Source organism: Bos grunniens, chromosome 5 (assembly GCF_055505025.1).
Source record: "Bos grunniens cultivar Pamir isolate PY7600 chromosome 5, Bosgru_T2T1.0, whole genome shotgun sequence".
NCBI lineage: Eukaryota > Metazoa > Chordata > Mammalia > Artiodactyla > Bovidae > Bos > Bos grunniens.
In genome coordinates this window covers 7836255-7853416 of record NC_141169.1, presented here as the reverse complement: position 1 = coordinate 7853416, position 17162 = coordinate 7836255, and the positions used below count along the sequence as shown (strand labels likewise).

Sequence of the window (17162 nt, the reverse complement as noted above, 5' to 3'; positions counted from 1 at the left end):
GGCTACTGGCCTTTCCATTCAAATGTCAGCATTTTCTTTTCATTCAGTAGACTTTGCTAAACAAAAGTATGACTCTGTGAAATGGTTTGCTACAAGAAGGACGAATTCAGAACAGCTAGTATATGGGCAACCTGGATAATCAACTGGCACAGGAGATCATTCAACCAAAATATTCAGAGGAATTTAGAAGAGTTTTACCGGAGAAGGCAATGGCACCCCACTCCAGTACTCTGGCCTGGAAAATCGCATGGATGGAGGAGCCTGGGAGGCTGCAGTCCATGGGTCGCTAAGAGTCAGACACGACTGAGCGACTTCACTTTCACTTTTCACTTTCATGCATTGGAGAAGGAAATGGCAACCCACTCCAGTGTTCTTGCCTGGAGAATCCCAGGGACGGGGGAGCCTGGTGGGCTGCCGTCTATGGGGTCACAGAGTTGGACACGACTGAAGCGACTTAGCAGCGGCACAAGAGTTTTACAACGTAGCATATATGAACAAGTACAACATATGTAGCAGCACCAACTAATATATCAGACCAAAGTGTAGGAAGTAAGCTACAGGACATAATGGAGTTATGAAAGTGAAATGCATGAAAGTGAAAAGTGAAAGTGAAGTTGCTCAGTGTGTCCGACTTAGGAACAGCTTAGGAACTAAGCTACAGGACATAATCTGATATCGTCACTAAGGAGGGTCAGAAGATAACTCACCCCTTGAGGTTTACTCTACTGAAACAATTGGGTCGGCTTGGTAAGACTCCTGTCAGAAAGGGAAAGGACAAGCAGCCAAATTTAAGTTTCAGAATAACACAAAGGGATCTTTATTAGAGCATAATAATTGTTGTTTAGTCGCTCAGTCGTGCCCCACTCTTTGCGACCCCATGGACTGTAACCCTCCAGGCTCCTCCGTCCATGGAATTCTCCTCACAACAATACTGGAGTGGGTTGCCATTCCTGTCTGCAGGGGATCTTCCTGACACAGGGATCAAACCCACGTCTCCTGCATCTGCAGGCAGATTCCTTACCACTGAGCCACCAGGGAAGCCCATAATAATGTTTGCATGAGCTCAAAGAATGACAAAAGGCAGGCAACATACATCTACGATAGAACACTCTGAACTGATTTATTACCTCTCGGTGGCTGCTTGTAGAGCAAGAGCATCAGACAACGGGCCGCAAGCAGCATCAGCACAGGCTCGCTCTAAGTGACCCTTTAGCTGAGTGTGGACAGCACCCCAATAGCCCTCAGCCAGCGCCCAACCCCATGTTGACTTTCAATACGCTTCCTGATGACAGGCAGCAGCTGGCCCCCAATTTCCTGATCAGGAAACCTGAGAGGAAAGCCCAGTGAGCCAGGCAGGATCCCAAGCTGGTTTTGGAGCCAGACACTGTGCAAAGCGTCTAGTCATTAAGAAGCCCAGTGTACCAACCTACCATTGAAACCTACTTCAGAAGCCTTGCTTCCACAGAAAAGTATATTTTACAGTTTATAAATCATCATGGAAATTCATATTCTTTACATTTTACTAAAAATCACATAGATATTCTGATCAATAATAAAGTAAATATGATACTGTACTTAGCCACACATGTACATATTTGAATATATATATATTTATATAGAAACACATATATAAGCATATTTAACACACATAGATATATAAATCCAAGCTTATATAAATAAATATGTGCATATTAATCTTATATTTAAATATGATTACCTCCTGGTACACTGATTTTTAGATACGTATATCTAGAATATATGCTTAACATTTAAGTGGTTTTGAAATCAAATGATACATCTAAACAAGACTGATCAAAGTATTATGTATAAAGTTTCCTGACCATTCAACTTATCTCTACTGGCTGATTCAAGAAATGAGTAGCACGGGCTTCCTCAGTTTCTTCCATCTGTATAGAGTTGGCATTAATGTCTGTATCTTTTCTAAATTTTCCAGAAATATCTCCAACTTTAAAGTTTGTACAAAATAATTAAATAGGTAACATCACCAGCATGTCCCCCATGCTATAAAATCTCTTACAGCAAATAATCCTAAAAACCTACAAAAGAAATCTGGTGGATAAGATCTATCCAATTAGCCATAAAAGTAAATGAAACAGACAAACATCTTTCAATGTATTTGAAATGAATTTAAGTAACATAATGTTTAAATTAATTACAACTTTCTTTTTAATAAATAAGGTTTCAAAATGACAGATTAAGAAGATATTGGCTTTGGTGAGCAGTGAATTTAGAAAAATAACTAACATATATGAGAAGGCCCCTGCCCCCCTCAATTTTCCAGTTAAATGACTATGAGCAATATTCAGAGAAATCAATTCGATAAGTCACCACTGCTTATCTGATATCATTTCCTCCTCTTCCTCTTTTCCTTGAGCCATTCTTACACAAAGAGCACTTACAATGGAACTTCCATGGCTTATCACCCTTATTATGACAAATACCTAATAAGGTGGATATTATTATGACTCCCATAATTCAGATAAATAAACTGAAGCTAAAAGAGCTATGATCACATAAAGACAAAGAGTAATCTTGGCACTCATACCCAGATCTGTAGGACTCCACAATGTTCTCTGTTAATCATTATAAAATTCTATGTCTATTCACAAATTCCACAAAAGCATCTATGTATATACTCTTGATGACCCATCTCCACGAATTAGTACATTGATGTGAATAATTAAAACTACAAGATGGGGTCTTAACTTCATTCCTCCTACTGAGGAATATGCTATCGAGTCTTCTCATCTTAATTGTGGAGGGAGGGCTTAAGCAAAAGATAGGCCAGGAGCTTAACCCATCACTGATGAGACATTCACAGCCCCAACCCCTGGCTGTCCATGTTTGCCCATCACCGACCTAAAGTGCCCAGTGCAGACACAGGTACACCACCTCTTCCCGAAACTGGTACTCTGCCTTTACTTGAAGCTCTAGTATATCACCCATCTGAATAACCTCTTCAGCTCCTCCTAGGTTTTAGTTTGCTGTGCCTAGTCCTAACTTGGGTTTCCCTGGTGGCTCAAACAGTAAAGAATCCACTTGCATTGTGGGAGACCTGGGTTTAATCCCTGGTTTGGGAAGATCCCCTGGAGCAGGGTATGACAACTCACTCCAGTATCTTGCCTGGAGAGTCCCCATGGACACAGAAGCCTGGCAGGCTACAGTCCATGGGGTCACAAAGAGCTGGACATGACTGAGCGACTAAGCACACGTAGTCCTTACCTAAAACTGACTGCTTTCATCTCCTACTGATTAGTATTCATCAAGACCTATAGCACAAGTTGGAATGTGGACACCACTGTCTGAAATTGCCAAGATGACAGTGAAAGATGCTCAATGTAAGTCCTCTAGTGGGTTGTTCCTATCCTATCACTGGTCACACATAACAGTAAACCTGTATTGGCTTATAACATTAAGACAAGCTTCTCTATTTTTTTTTATTTTTTTTAATTTTGTTTTATTTAACTTTACAATATCATGTTGGTTTTGCCATATATCAAAATGAATCTGCCACAGGTATACATGTGTTCCCCATCCTGAACCCTCCTCCCTCCTCCCTCCCTATACCATCCCTCTGAGTGGTCCCAGTGCACCAGCCCCAAGCATCCAGTATCATTCATCGAACCTGGACTGGCGACTCGTTTCATATATGATATTACACATATTTCAATGCCATTCTCCCAAATCATCCCACCCTCTCCCTTAGGAATGACTGGTGTATATAAAGGTATGTTTAAAAAACAGGGGATGATTATAAGTTGTTAAACACTGTAATGGTCGGTCTAATTTTTAAAATCTCCCTGATGGAACTGTAGCTGTTAGTACATATGTGTCTTTGATCACAGATCTGACGCTATGACCTTGGTTATAGAGTTACACAGCCCCTCAATCTCAGATTTCTCACACTCCAAGTGAACTATGTAATCACTAAGATTTTTCTTTTTTTGGTTTTAAAATTCTGTAACTATTACATGAAACACATACTTCAGTCTACTAAGACTTAACATTCTTGGTAAATTAAGTATTCACATATCTTATTTGTATTACTATATAAATTCCATGCAAATCTTTCATTTTTAATGAATATAATGGCTTCACCATGCTTTTCTGAGGTCTGTTCAGTTTTATATTTTGTACCTAAAGTGGTCTGACATTACCTCACTGAAAATGGGATTTCACAATACCTATTTTGGATCAATGCTGCCTGGAAAACAAATTTGACTAACGATGCCTTTGCTAACTAGCTAACATTTTACTTGTTTTAGCATTAATAATATTTCTAACAAGAGCTCAGAAAACATACGGCTCTGTTGATCTTATTATTTGGCAAGAAGACAATAAATATAAATGGGCACAATTATGATTTTAAATCACTTGCTAAAATGATGGAAAATATTAGGCAAGTATTTTTGTAAGAATTTTACTATTCTTTTTGACCTCAATATTTTTGCCCCAATACTAATTTGTTGGCTGACTGTATTACGATGTAAGATTCGAAATAGCATTTAGTTCCCTGTGAGATCATGGAAAGCAATTTTGCTTTGCAAAGCCTTCACTTCAGTGCACTAGTGAAAATTTATGATCAAATAATTTATTATGGATAATCATTTATGATAATTCAACATTTTCCTTATATATAACACAAAGCTGATCATCTCATTCATTGTATGTTGCTTCTTAAGGTAAGGAGCTTGGGTTTTTCCAAGTAAGCAAAAAATAAGAAATATAAATAGCTCAAATATTAATTTGGTAATTGGTCTAACTGATCTTTAAGATTCTTTCAAGCACTTTATTCACTAATTTATAGCAGAAAAAGAGGTAAGTGTCCTCTTTATCATGGAACAATGATGGCCTCCCATTCCAATTTTGTGCACTTAAAAAATTAAAAATACCTTTCATGAATGCTCTTTTTCCTTCCTTTCACTGGTCAAACTCTGACTCTGGCTCCCCTACCATCCCATTATCCAGTGCATTTTAACCGGGATGACATTTCAGCAACGATGTCCAACAGAGCTTTCTGCAGTGATAAAAATGCTGTAAATGTGTCCTGTCCAATGTGGCAGCCAGTAGCCACATGTGATGACTATGCATTTAAAATGTAGCTAGAGCATCTGAAGAACTGATTTGATTTTAATTAATTTAATCATTTTAAATTGACTAGTGAATACAGTATCAAGAAGCACAGATAAAGTATTCAAATTTTTTCTAAGCTCTCATTTCTATTTTGCAATAGTTGTTCTAGTCTTACTTTCTCTTGAAAATAATCCTAAATTTTGTCAGGTGCTCTCTAGGACTTTTAAAAAAAAAACTAAATAACACTTCAGTTAATCAGTATTCTATTAGAATCAAGTTCCTCTCTACAAAAAGCCTATTTTTAATTATGTTTGTAAACAAGAGTATGAGAAGTCCATTATCTCTGAGAAAAAAAAATAAAACAGCAGCATGTGCTAAAGGACCCCTAAATATTGAAAAGAATCTCATCATATAAAACTAGCACATAGAGAGTTGATTACATTTTCTTACCTAGGAAAGTGCTCTCCTAAGTACCAACAATAAAGTCTTTCTTCCAGGAAAGAATATTAATACTTTTGGCCAATCAATATCATAAGACTTTACAGAAGAGAATTGATGTAAAAGGAGCTGGTGGTCAATGTAAATGACAAAATAACATTACAGTAAGCTTCTGAGATGGACATGCGTAATATTTCAGAGGTAAAGAAACCAACAAGCCTAATGTGACATTATATATTTCATAAAGCAGTATGACTCCTCAGAGGAATGTTTATTTTTTCATTTTTATGTTTTCTCTTCCCCAGCAAGAGAGTTGCTAGAAATTATCTTAAAGTCGTTGAAATTGATTTTTGTCTAAGGTTCAAGGAAGTTTTACTAGAAGCCCACTACTCAAAAAAAGAGAGTATAATTAAGCACATTGTGTTTGACAGGAGGGGAAAAAACGGTGGCTGATATCTACGTGTAAATGCCTGTAGTGGCGAGACCCTGGAAACAGACGTGATCCAGTGCCCCTGATGCTAGCTGATACCTGGGAAGTGAATACATGTACAGACCCCAAAGTGTGGAACACTGAACACTGTGGCCTGGAGACCAGACTGGAAGAGAGAATGGAAGTCATATCACGCACGGCCCCACGGGCCATGTGAAGGAGTTCATATTATACTCTGAATGCACTGAAAAGCCACTAAAAGGCTTTACAACGGCAAGGAATAAATCTGGAGGCATAGTGTATTGGGAAAAAAACCCACTGTTAATACCCATGGATACGCTTAGGGTCATCTCTTAGGCTGAACCCACTAATGTAGCACTTGATAATGGCTATGAAAGACATAAGTGGCAAGCGCTATAGAAATATTAAGGCCTGGTTTTTAACATTATTTTGTACATTTCTCTCAGAGCAATGTGGAAATCACTGCATCAGTTCATAATTACATAAAAAAGATTTTACATCACGAAGAAGACTAAGACATTTATTACAAAATTCACATTGTTTTTAAAGTTTAACCCTAAACCCTTTCCCACTGTTAGAGATTACATATATATAAAAGGTGTTGTTTATCTGTTATTTGCAAACATTACTATTTGCCAATACTGCTGCTGCTGCTACTAAGTCGCTTCAGTTGTGTCTGACTCTATGCAACCCCATAGACAGCAGCCCACTAGGCTCCTCTGTCCCTGGGATTCTCTGCTAAAAGCCAGAGGCCTTTCTCACCAAGATAGCATGAGGTGAGACTCCTACCTTGCACTTAACATGGATGTTTCCTCAGGGAGTTTTTCAGGGTTTTGAAGGAGAACATCTAATTTTAATGAAAAATATAAAGTACAAAATTAACTATCAGCAGCAAAATGCAACCAGAAAAATTCATGTGGTTTCTATCACCTTTGCAAGAAGAGGTAGCCTTGAATGAGAACACTTAGATTAGTACCCTATAGCTATTAGTGTTTATGAAAACACAGACATTAGGAAAATGTGATGCTTGTACCCAGAGCACCACTGTAAAATATTATTTAAAAAAAATTTTAAAAGAAAAACCCCAGAAAACAAGAAAAATATTATCAGAGTGGAAAATCAAAGGGGCCATTTATCTGGAACCCTATGCTCATCTTCATTTTGCATCAGACAAATCAAACATATGGCAAATTAGGTCCAAAGATAGGCACAAATCCATTTTATGTTTTAATATTCCCTCAAAAATGACGTGGCTGTGCCTGGAAATGGTCAGCCATATTACCTCTGGGACAGGCCCTGCGTCCCACTCATTTCCACCAGGCTGAGCATTCATTCTGAACATGAACGTGATCCAACAGAACATGCTGCCTCGTGACAGGAGGGCAAAGCGGCTCTCATACCTACATGCGCTCACATGTGTCACTGGCACAGCCGGGGGACCTGGGAGCCAAGTTTGTGGGCTATCTGGTGGCTGATGAGCCTGGCAAAACTGAGAAGCTGAGATGGAGCATGGCCCTACCAGTATGGACTGATGATTTTTCTCCATGCAGCCCATCAAATTTAAACGTGACCTGTGTTCCTTACAATGTATTTTCCAACAACTAAATGAAGCTTCCTGATGTGATTTAATGAAATCTGTCACCTTTAATAAGCTAGAGAACCTTGAATCTGGGTCCCCAAATGTGACAAGTCTAATGTGACCAAACCAGGTTGAATGCCAACAAAGAACTGCACTTTCCCAAATCTGAATTCTCATTTTTCACATATTTCCAAACTCATTTAGGGAGTTGCTTTTGAAAAATATTTGCTCAAAGAATGTATATCATGCTCAGATTCATATGGCAGAAAAGTTGAATAGAAAATTAGAAAGGCTTCTGTAGATGTATATCCTTCAAACAGATTTTAATAAACCATGAATAAATTAAATGGCTTTAAGAAAGAAAAGAAATTATTTGACACATAATTTTCATGTACGCAGAAAACATGCTAAACATAGGTAGATAAGAATTTTGAATAAAATCATAGACCACTAAGCACAAAAGACAGATGCAGCCTCGTGAATTCTCTGACCTTGGCCAAGTCCTTCACAAGAAGGGATCCAAAGAATATCTGACCTTCAGCTCCACTGAGATGCAAGGGTAGATACAAATGTGAGGAAAAGTGCTTTGTAAACCACAGGCTGCTATTCAAATATTGGTTAGAAGCCTAACCCCCTTTGTTATTCAAAAGGAAGTGGATGGAGGGATATAAATGGATGAACCCATTAGTAATGCAGTTAACACCATAAAGTGTATTACTGTTACCTACCACAGGGCACTAGAAGGCATTCTATAAATACATGAAAACACATTGAATTCAGCCAAAATACTGTGCCATTTAAATCTGTGTAAATCCACAAATAGATAATTTCCACCTTCAAACAAAATATTATGCTAATACATATATATATATAATACAACTAAAAGAAGCACTACTAGCCTGAATCAACTAATTCTATTTCTGAAACAATCACTTTTCAAAATTTAATTAGCTAATTGGAAGGTAGCAAGTAATATGCAGAGCCCTCTGAATATACTGTGGAAAATTCTTAGGCACGAACTGCATCCACTGGGCACCAATGAACTCTTTTACCATTATGCAAAAATATTCATAAGAAATAGCTTCAAAAAAGGCAAGTTAATATTGCACGTTTTAATGTACTTTAACCACTGCACTGTCCAGTAAAATATGTGTTAAGGAGGATTTATAAAAGAGCATATTCTGCCAAATATGACAAACTGATCAAAGGACATGATTCCAAAAATGATTAATAGGGATTTTTTTTCTTTTATTGCATTAATGTTTAGAACTGACAACTCAGATTCAAACAGGAGCACAAAAATCATGCCCTTTTACGAAACATACAAATGATCAAATATACAATACAAATATACTTATTTTTAAGTCAAGGCAAAAATCGACACATGTGATGGTGTCCTAAAACTGATTTTTAAGAATGTCGTTAAAAATTGTGAGTCTATTTCCCATATATATCATGTAAAAAACACTTATAGAGGATCCAAGGAGAATTGGAAAAAACTGCCTAGTTCAGCTTAATAAAACTAGTTATAGTAGTCTCCTTTAACTCCTCTAAAATCCACCAGGCTCTCTGGATCCCCAGGTTACACTGGAGAGAAGGATCAAGCTAGTGGAAGTAAGGCAGAAAAACGGATTTTACATACTGGATTGGCCAAAACGTTTGTTCATTTAAGAAATATGTTGTTCAATAAACTTCTTCGTGAAAATGAAATACGTGTCCTTTATTTTACTTAAAACCAAATGAAATTTTTGGCCAACCCGATACACTGAAAGCAAGCATCACATTTTGTTAACATATTCCCCCATGCTGTTTCATGCATATTTTCAGATATATAAAAAAGTTGAAGTAATTTTACAGTAAACACCTATACACCTAACACTAGAGTCTACAATTAACAATTTTCTATGTCTCCTTTATCATACGTCTTTGTAACACACAATTTTTACACTCTCAGCTTCACTTTGGAAGTGACAGATAAAGCATGAATTACTCGATGTACTGACAATTTTCCCTATATTCAATAATCTTTGCCTCTCTTTGAAATAAAATCCATACTAATGTTTAGAATTTAGAAAATAAAATTTTATTTAAAATGTACCATGTACCACAGCTGTGGTACATATACACAATGGAGTATTACTCAAGCCATTAAAAAGAATACATTTGAATCAGTTCTAATGAAGTGGATGAAACTGGAGCCTATTATACAGAATGAAGTAAGCCAGAAAGAAAAATACCAGTACAGTATACTAACGCATATATATGGAATTTAGAAAGATGGTAACAATAACCCTGTGTACGAGACAGCAAAAGAAACACTGAAGTACAGAACAGTCTTTTGGACTCTGTGGGAGAGGGAGAGGGTGGGATGATTTGGGAGAATGGCATTGAAACATGTATAATATCATATATGAAATGAGTCACCAGTCCAGGTTCGATGCACGATACTGGACGCTTGGGGCTGGTGCACTGGGACGACCCAGAGGGATGGTATGGGGAGGGAGGTGGGAGGAGGGTTCAGGATGGGGAACACATGTATACCTGTGGCGGATTCATTTCGATATTTGGCAAAACCAATACAATATTGTAAAGTTTAAAAATAAAATAAAATTTTTAAAAATATATAAAATAAAATAAAAGTTTAAAGGAATAAAAAAATAAAATAAAATAAAATGTACCATGTATTACAGGGCAAGTGAGTATCTGTCAAACCATGTCATGGCCAGAAAGTATTTTGGTTTATCAAATTCACTATTCTAAGGGAAATAAAGACTCTGAACTTCAGACCTTCCTTCTGACCCCCTCTAGGGTTGAGCTCTAGACACACACGGTTGACCCTGATCCATATTTTAAAACAGGAAATACCCTGAGCACCACCTACGCTCTCTCTTCAGGAAACAGGCAGACTGAGCCCAGCCTGTCTTAACCACTGGACCACCAGGGAAATCCCTAATAAATGACTTCTGCTGCTGCTGCTAAGTCGCTTCAGCCGTGTCTGACTCTGTGCCCATAGACGGCAGCCCACCAGGCTCCCCCGTCCCTGGGATTCTCCAGGCAAGAACACTGGAGTGGGTTGCCATTGCCTTCTCCAATGCGTGAAAGTGAAAAGTGAAAGTGAAGTCGCTCAGTCACGCCGGACTCTTAGCGACCCCATGGACTGCAGCCTCCCAGGCTCCTCCATCCGTGGGATTTTCCAGGCAAGAATGCTGGAGTGGGGTGCCATTGCCTTCTCCGAATAAATGACTTCTAATTGTGTGATTTTTCAGTGAATGGGGTAAAGGCAGGAGATGGAAAAAGGTACTAGCAGAAACTTCAGCAACTGCTTGAAACGTTCCAGTCGCAAGGGCCATCAACAGTGGGTGACAGTGGGAGGAGGCAAGAGCAGTGCTGTGAGTGGTCACCTGTCAGCTGGGAGCATACATGTCCAGGCCAGCCACAGCATACAGGTGCTGATTTATCATCTGTCTGAGTGTGGACTCAGGATGTCTGTGTGTGCACTGGGTGTGCACTTGGGTTGTGTGTGTGTGTGCATGTGTGTTCAGTCATGTCTGACTCTTTGCAACCTCGTGGGCTGTAGCCCGCCAGGCTCCTCTGTCCATGGGATGTCCCAGGCAAGAATACTGGAGTGGGTTGCCATTCCCTCCTCCAGGGGACCTTTCCGAACCAGGATCAAACCTCTATCCCTTGTGTCTCCTGCATTGACAGGCGGATTCTTTACCACTAGCACCACCGGGGAAGCCACACACTTGGGATAGCCAAGAATAAAATACATCTGAATAAAAAAAGATAGAGGAATTCGTGAAAAAAATTAAATTCTAAGCATTTGCATGAACTTAGAGCTGAACACTAGCCCAGAACTCTCGCTATACAATGTCCTAGTTTAAGTTTCCCCAGAACAGACCAGAAAGAAAGACTCAAATGCAAGTTTTGGATTCGGCTGATGATTCCAGGAAATACTAGGAGGGAAGTCAGAATGGGAGATGAGAACCAGAAGACAGAAAATAAAGGGCATCTTATCACAACAGTAGGTAACCAGAGCTCAATTCCACTGAGGGCCTCTCAGACATGGTTTCCAGGGCAGGGCTTCTCCAATCCCCTCAGGATCTGGCACATGCTGATTCTGCAGATTTAGCCTGATATCTGGGACTTTACATTCCTTACATGCTTCCAGACTAGAAAGATGCTGCTGCTGCTCCTCAGAGCACTTTGAAGAACAAAGATGCTGATACTTAATTCTCATTCAAATTTTCAAAATTTGCATCTAAAATTGACAGAATTTCTCCTGCCAACTGCTTTCATCACCTATCATTAAATCTGCTTCATCTCCTGCAACTCTTATCCCAGGCACTGCACTGTCAGGCTTTCCCAGTCCCTTTACAAACCCAGCCTTAACCAGAAACCAACAATGATCTGAATGACCACTGAAGACAGGTCACAAAATATTTAGCATTTGCTTAAAAACTTAGGCATTTACTTATTGCCGTGGCAAGTCACTGTGAACCTATAAACTGTACCCTGCCAGGCTCCTCTGTCCTTGGGGTTCTCTAGGCAAGAATACTGTAGTGGACTGCTATACCCTTCTCCAGGGGATCTCGACAACCCATGGATGGAATGCAGTGTCTTACATCTAACCTGGATCGGCAGGCAGTCCTTTACCACTAGCCAACCTGGGAAGCCCCAAAGGTATTTATATATACTAGGCATAAATATATATATATATATAATCTAATGATATGTGTATAGAACTGTGAAAGAGAATGATGTATTCACACATTTCAAGTTTTCTACACTGAATATGCACACATTTTTCCCCAGATATTTTAAGGAAAAAATTAGTCTCATTCTTTCATGAAATGATAAAAGCATGATTACTCCCATGATAATACCAAGACAGAGGAAGGTATTTATGAAAAGACAGAAACTAAAACTTACTAAGTCTTGTATTTAAGTAAGCACTATCACAGATCTAATGACTGATAACCATAAAACAATTTATACATAATGCTGCCTTCAAAAGAGGGCTTCCCTGGTCATTCAGTGGTAAAGAATCACCCTGCTGATGCAGAAGACACAGGTTTGATCCCTGATCCAGGAAGATCCCACAGGCTGCAGAGCACTAAGTCCATGCCCCGCAACTACTGAGCCTGTGCTCCAGAGCCTGGGGACCACAACAGCTGAGCCCATGTGCAGGAACTACTGAAGCCCGCGCACCTAGAGCTCGTTTTCGGCAGTAAGAGAAGCCGCCGCAGACAGAAGCCTGCACACTGCAACTAGACAGCAGTCCCTGCTTGCCCAAACTGGAGAAAAGTCCACACAGCAACAAAGACTCAGCGCAGGCAAAAATAAATAATGTTCAAAACACATGCACATCAGTTCAGTTCAGTCGCTCAGTCGTGTATGACTCTTTGCAACCCCATGGACTGCAGCACACCAGGCTTCCCTGACCATCACCAACTCCTGGAGCTTACTCAAACTCATGTCCATTGTTTCAGTGATAACATCCAACCATCTTATCCTCTGTCGTCTCCTTCTTTTCTCCTGCCTTCAATCTTTTCCAGCATCAGGGTCTTCTCCAATGAGTCAGTTCTCCGCATCAGGTGGCCAAAGTATCAGAGTTTCAGCTTCAGCATCAGTCCTTCCAATGAATATTCAGGACTGATTTCCTTTAGGATGGACTGAGTGGATATCCTTGCAGCCCAAGGGATTCTCATAAGTCTTCTCCAACACCACAGTTCAAAAGCATCAATTCTTCGGCACTCAGCATTCTTTATAGTCCAACTCTCACATCCATACATGACTACTGGAAAAACCATAGCTTTGACTAGATGGACATTTGTCAGGAAAGTAATGTGTCTGCTTTTTAACATGTTGTTTAGGTTGGTCATAGCTTTTCTTCCAAGGAACAAATGTCTTTTAATTTCATGGATGAAGTCACCTTCTGCAGTGATTTTGCAGCCCCCAAAAATAAAGTCTGACATGGTTTCCATTGTTTCCCCATCTATTTGCCGTGAAGTGATGGGACCAGATGTCATGATCTTAGTTTTATGAATGTTGAGTTTTAAGCCAACATTTTCCTTCTCCTCTTTTACTTTCATCAAGAGGCTCTTTAGTTCTTCCTTGCTTTCTGCCATAAGGGTGGTGTCATTTGCATATCTGAGGTTACTGATATTTCTACTGGCAATCTTGATACCAGCTTGAGCTTCATCCAGCCCGGCATTTCACATGATGTACTCTGCATATAAGTTAAATAAGCAGGGTGACAATATACAGCCTTGATAGATTCTTTTCCGAATTTGCAACCAGTCTACTGTTCCATGTGCAGTTCTAACTGTTGCTTCTTGACCTGCACACAGATTTCCCAGGAGGCAAGTCAGGGGGTCTGGTATTCCCATCTCTTTCAGAATTTTCCACAGTGTGTTGTGATGCACACAGTCAAAGGCTTTGGCATAGTCAATAAAGCAAAAGTAGAGGTTTATCTGGAACTCGCTGGCTTTTTGGATGATCCAGTGGATGTTGGCAATTTGAACTCTGGTGCCTCTGCCTTTTCTAAATCCAGCTTGAACATCTGGAAGTTCATATTTCACGTACTGTTGAAGCCTGGCTTAGAAAATTTTAAGTATTTGCTAGCATGTGAGATGAGTGCAATTGTGCAGTAGTTTGAGCATTTTTTGGCATTGCCTTTCTTTAGGATTGGAATGAAAACTGACCTTTTCCAGTCCTGTGGCCTCTGCTGAGTTTTCCAAGTTTGCTGACATATTGAGTGCAGTACATTCACAGCATCTTTTAGGATTTGAAATAGTTCAACTGGAATTCTATCACCTCCACTAGCTTTGTTCGTAATGATGCTTCATAATGCCCACTTGACTTCACATTCCAGGATGTCTGGCTCTAGTTGAGAGATCACACCATCATGGTTACCTGGGTCATGAAGATCTTTTTTGTATAGTTTTTCTGGGTATTCTTGCCACCACTTCTTAATTTATAATTCAAATACCATATATTTAAGACTGGTCTATTTATCTATATGCAGATTATATGGTCATTATATCTTCTGACATTTTAAATTCAGCAATCAGGAAAAAGAGCATGGTTTCATTTAGAAAATAAGCAATAGTCCCAAGAAGCATGGTATACAGTGTTTACTTTTACCTATTTCCAGCTCTTTCCATTATCCCAAGTCTGTTTATAGGGCAAATGTATGTTGCCAGAAGCAAAAAGGCCAGTGGCTGTACAAGCTTTCAGAAGTCCACTTGAGGAACATGAATGACATGATAAAGGAAGTTTTAAAGGAAATTCTGTGCAATTCAAATCCAAGTTCAGATTGAAAAGAAACATTTCTAGAATCACTTCTGAGCAGAAAAATAACTCACCTTATCTAATTCATCCTTAGAGAACTCCAGGTCAAATGGCTGAGAGACAGCCGTTTTTAGCATCCTTTCGTAAAAGACAGTCGGGCAGAAGAAGAAATTTGGGGCAGTCCTAACTGGCATTATAATGTGTCACAATGCCAGTACTACTTTTTTGTGACCCTGATATTCATATTTGTATCTACACATGTATTCCAGATTTATACAATAGCAGAAAAAGCCTCTCGATGAAGATGAAACAGGAGAGTGAAAAAGTTGGCTTAAAGCTCAACATTCAGAAAACAAAGATCATGGCATCCGGTCCCATCACTTCACGGGAAATAGATGGGGAAACAGTGGAAACAGTGTCAGACTTTATTTTTTGAGGCTCCAAAATCACTGCGGATGGTGATAGCAGCCATGAAATTAAAAGACACTTACTTCTTGGAAGGAAAGTTATGACCAACCTAGATAGCATGTTCAAAAGCAGAGACATTACTTTGCCAACAAAGGTCCGTCTAGTCAAGGCTATGGTTTTTCCTGTGGTCATGTATGGATGTGAGAGTTGGACAGTGAAGAAAGCTGAGTGCCAAAGAACTGATGCTTTTGAACTGTGGTGTTGGAGAAGACTCTTGAGAGTCCCTTGGACTGCAAGGAGATCCAACCAGTCCATTCTAAAGGAGATCAGCCCTGGGTGTTCTTTGGAAGGACTGATGCTAAAGCTGAAACTCCAATACTTTCACCACCTCATGCGAAGAGCTGACTCATTGGAAAAGACTCTGATGCTGGGAGGGACTGGGGGCAGGAGGAAAAGGGGGCAACAGAGGATGAGATGGCTGGATGGAATCACCGAGTGGATGCACATGAATTTGGGTGAACTCCGGGAGTTGGTGATGGACAGGGAGGCCTGGCATGCTGCGATTCATGGGGTCGCAAATAGTCGGACATGACTGAGCGACTGAACTGACTGAACTGAGTGCAAAATGGTTGCTTGATGTACATTTGTCCCTTGAACAATGCAAAGGTTAGGGGCATTAATCCTCTTGCAGTCAAAAACCCACATATAATTTTCTACTTGTCTTTTTTAGCCGAGGTTCTGAGTCTCTGGATTCAACCAACCATGGACCGTGTCCTGCAGTACATATTCACTGGGGAAAAAAGTCTGCATATAAGCAGACCCACACAGTTCAAGCCAAGTGTTAATAAAAGGTCAGCAATATTTCAAAAATTAAAATTTTGAGTAACCCATAACAGGATGACTGGTCAGTTTTGTTGAAACCCTTGATAATGCATTCATTAATTAGCTCTCATGCTTCAGAACTTGATGATTAACAAATGATGTGGCTTTGCTTCAGAAACCTCATCCTCCCGCACAGTCCTTTCAACATATATTTACACACTAACATAAAAGAAGTCAGGCAGATTTAGAAAAATAAAGCACCATGAAATGAGTCTAACCTTGAAGAATATCAAAGAATAAAGAGCTGAATCTATCCTAAGCCCCTCTTCTATGGTGATTTATCTTCATACTTTATCTTAAGAAGACAGACCTTTAATTAGTTTCTAACATAAAGTTTCAAGTAGTCTTCAACACCTGTGAGAATAATCCCACACTTCTGTACTCCTGCATGATGCTGTTTTACCATCACTGTAAGAAAATGCAACAAAGGCAGTCTAAATTTAAAATCTCATCACACCAAATAAATAGTAAAGATTATGCTAGTTTTAAACTGATAAAGCAGTTTTACTCTATAAAGCAGTGGCAACCATAAGTGGGCAAGATTTTTCAGTAAAATTATTAGAGCAGCCTAACACAGTCATATTCAGATACATACCTGGGTCACACTTCTGCATGATGTCAACAGGAAAGAAAAAAAAAGAACACAACTAGTCCACGGGCAAAGACAATGACGAAGCACTCACTGTCATTTACAGATGATGCTTCCTCTAACCCGCTACTTAAACTTGATTTTAATTCCACAGCATTACAGGGCCTGCCCTTAAAATAACAGGCTTGTTCCAGCCGACTCATTAGAAAAGACTCTGATGCTGGGAAAGATTGAAAGCAGGAGAAGGGAACAACAGAGGATGAGATGGTTGGATGACATCACCGACTCAATGGAGATGAGTTTGAGTAAACTCCGGGAGATGGTGATGGACAGGGAAGCCTGGTGTGCTGTGGTCCATGTGGTCACAAAGAGCTGGATATGACTGAGTGACTGAACAACAATCAGCATATTCTTTTCTATTAATA

The 17162-nt window shown here is 39.5% G+C and overlaps 1 protein-coding gene across 1 annotated transcript in view; it reads right to left on the bottom strand.

Annotated features, from left to right (window-relative positions):
* The window catches only part of NAV3 (neuron navigator 3), a 902555-nt gene that overhangs the window by 597092 nt on the left and 288301 nt on the right, over window positions 1-17162 (bottom strand). The gene's annotated exons all lie outside the window — the stretch shown is intronic.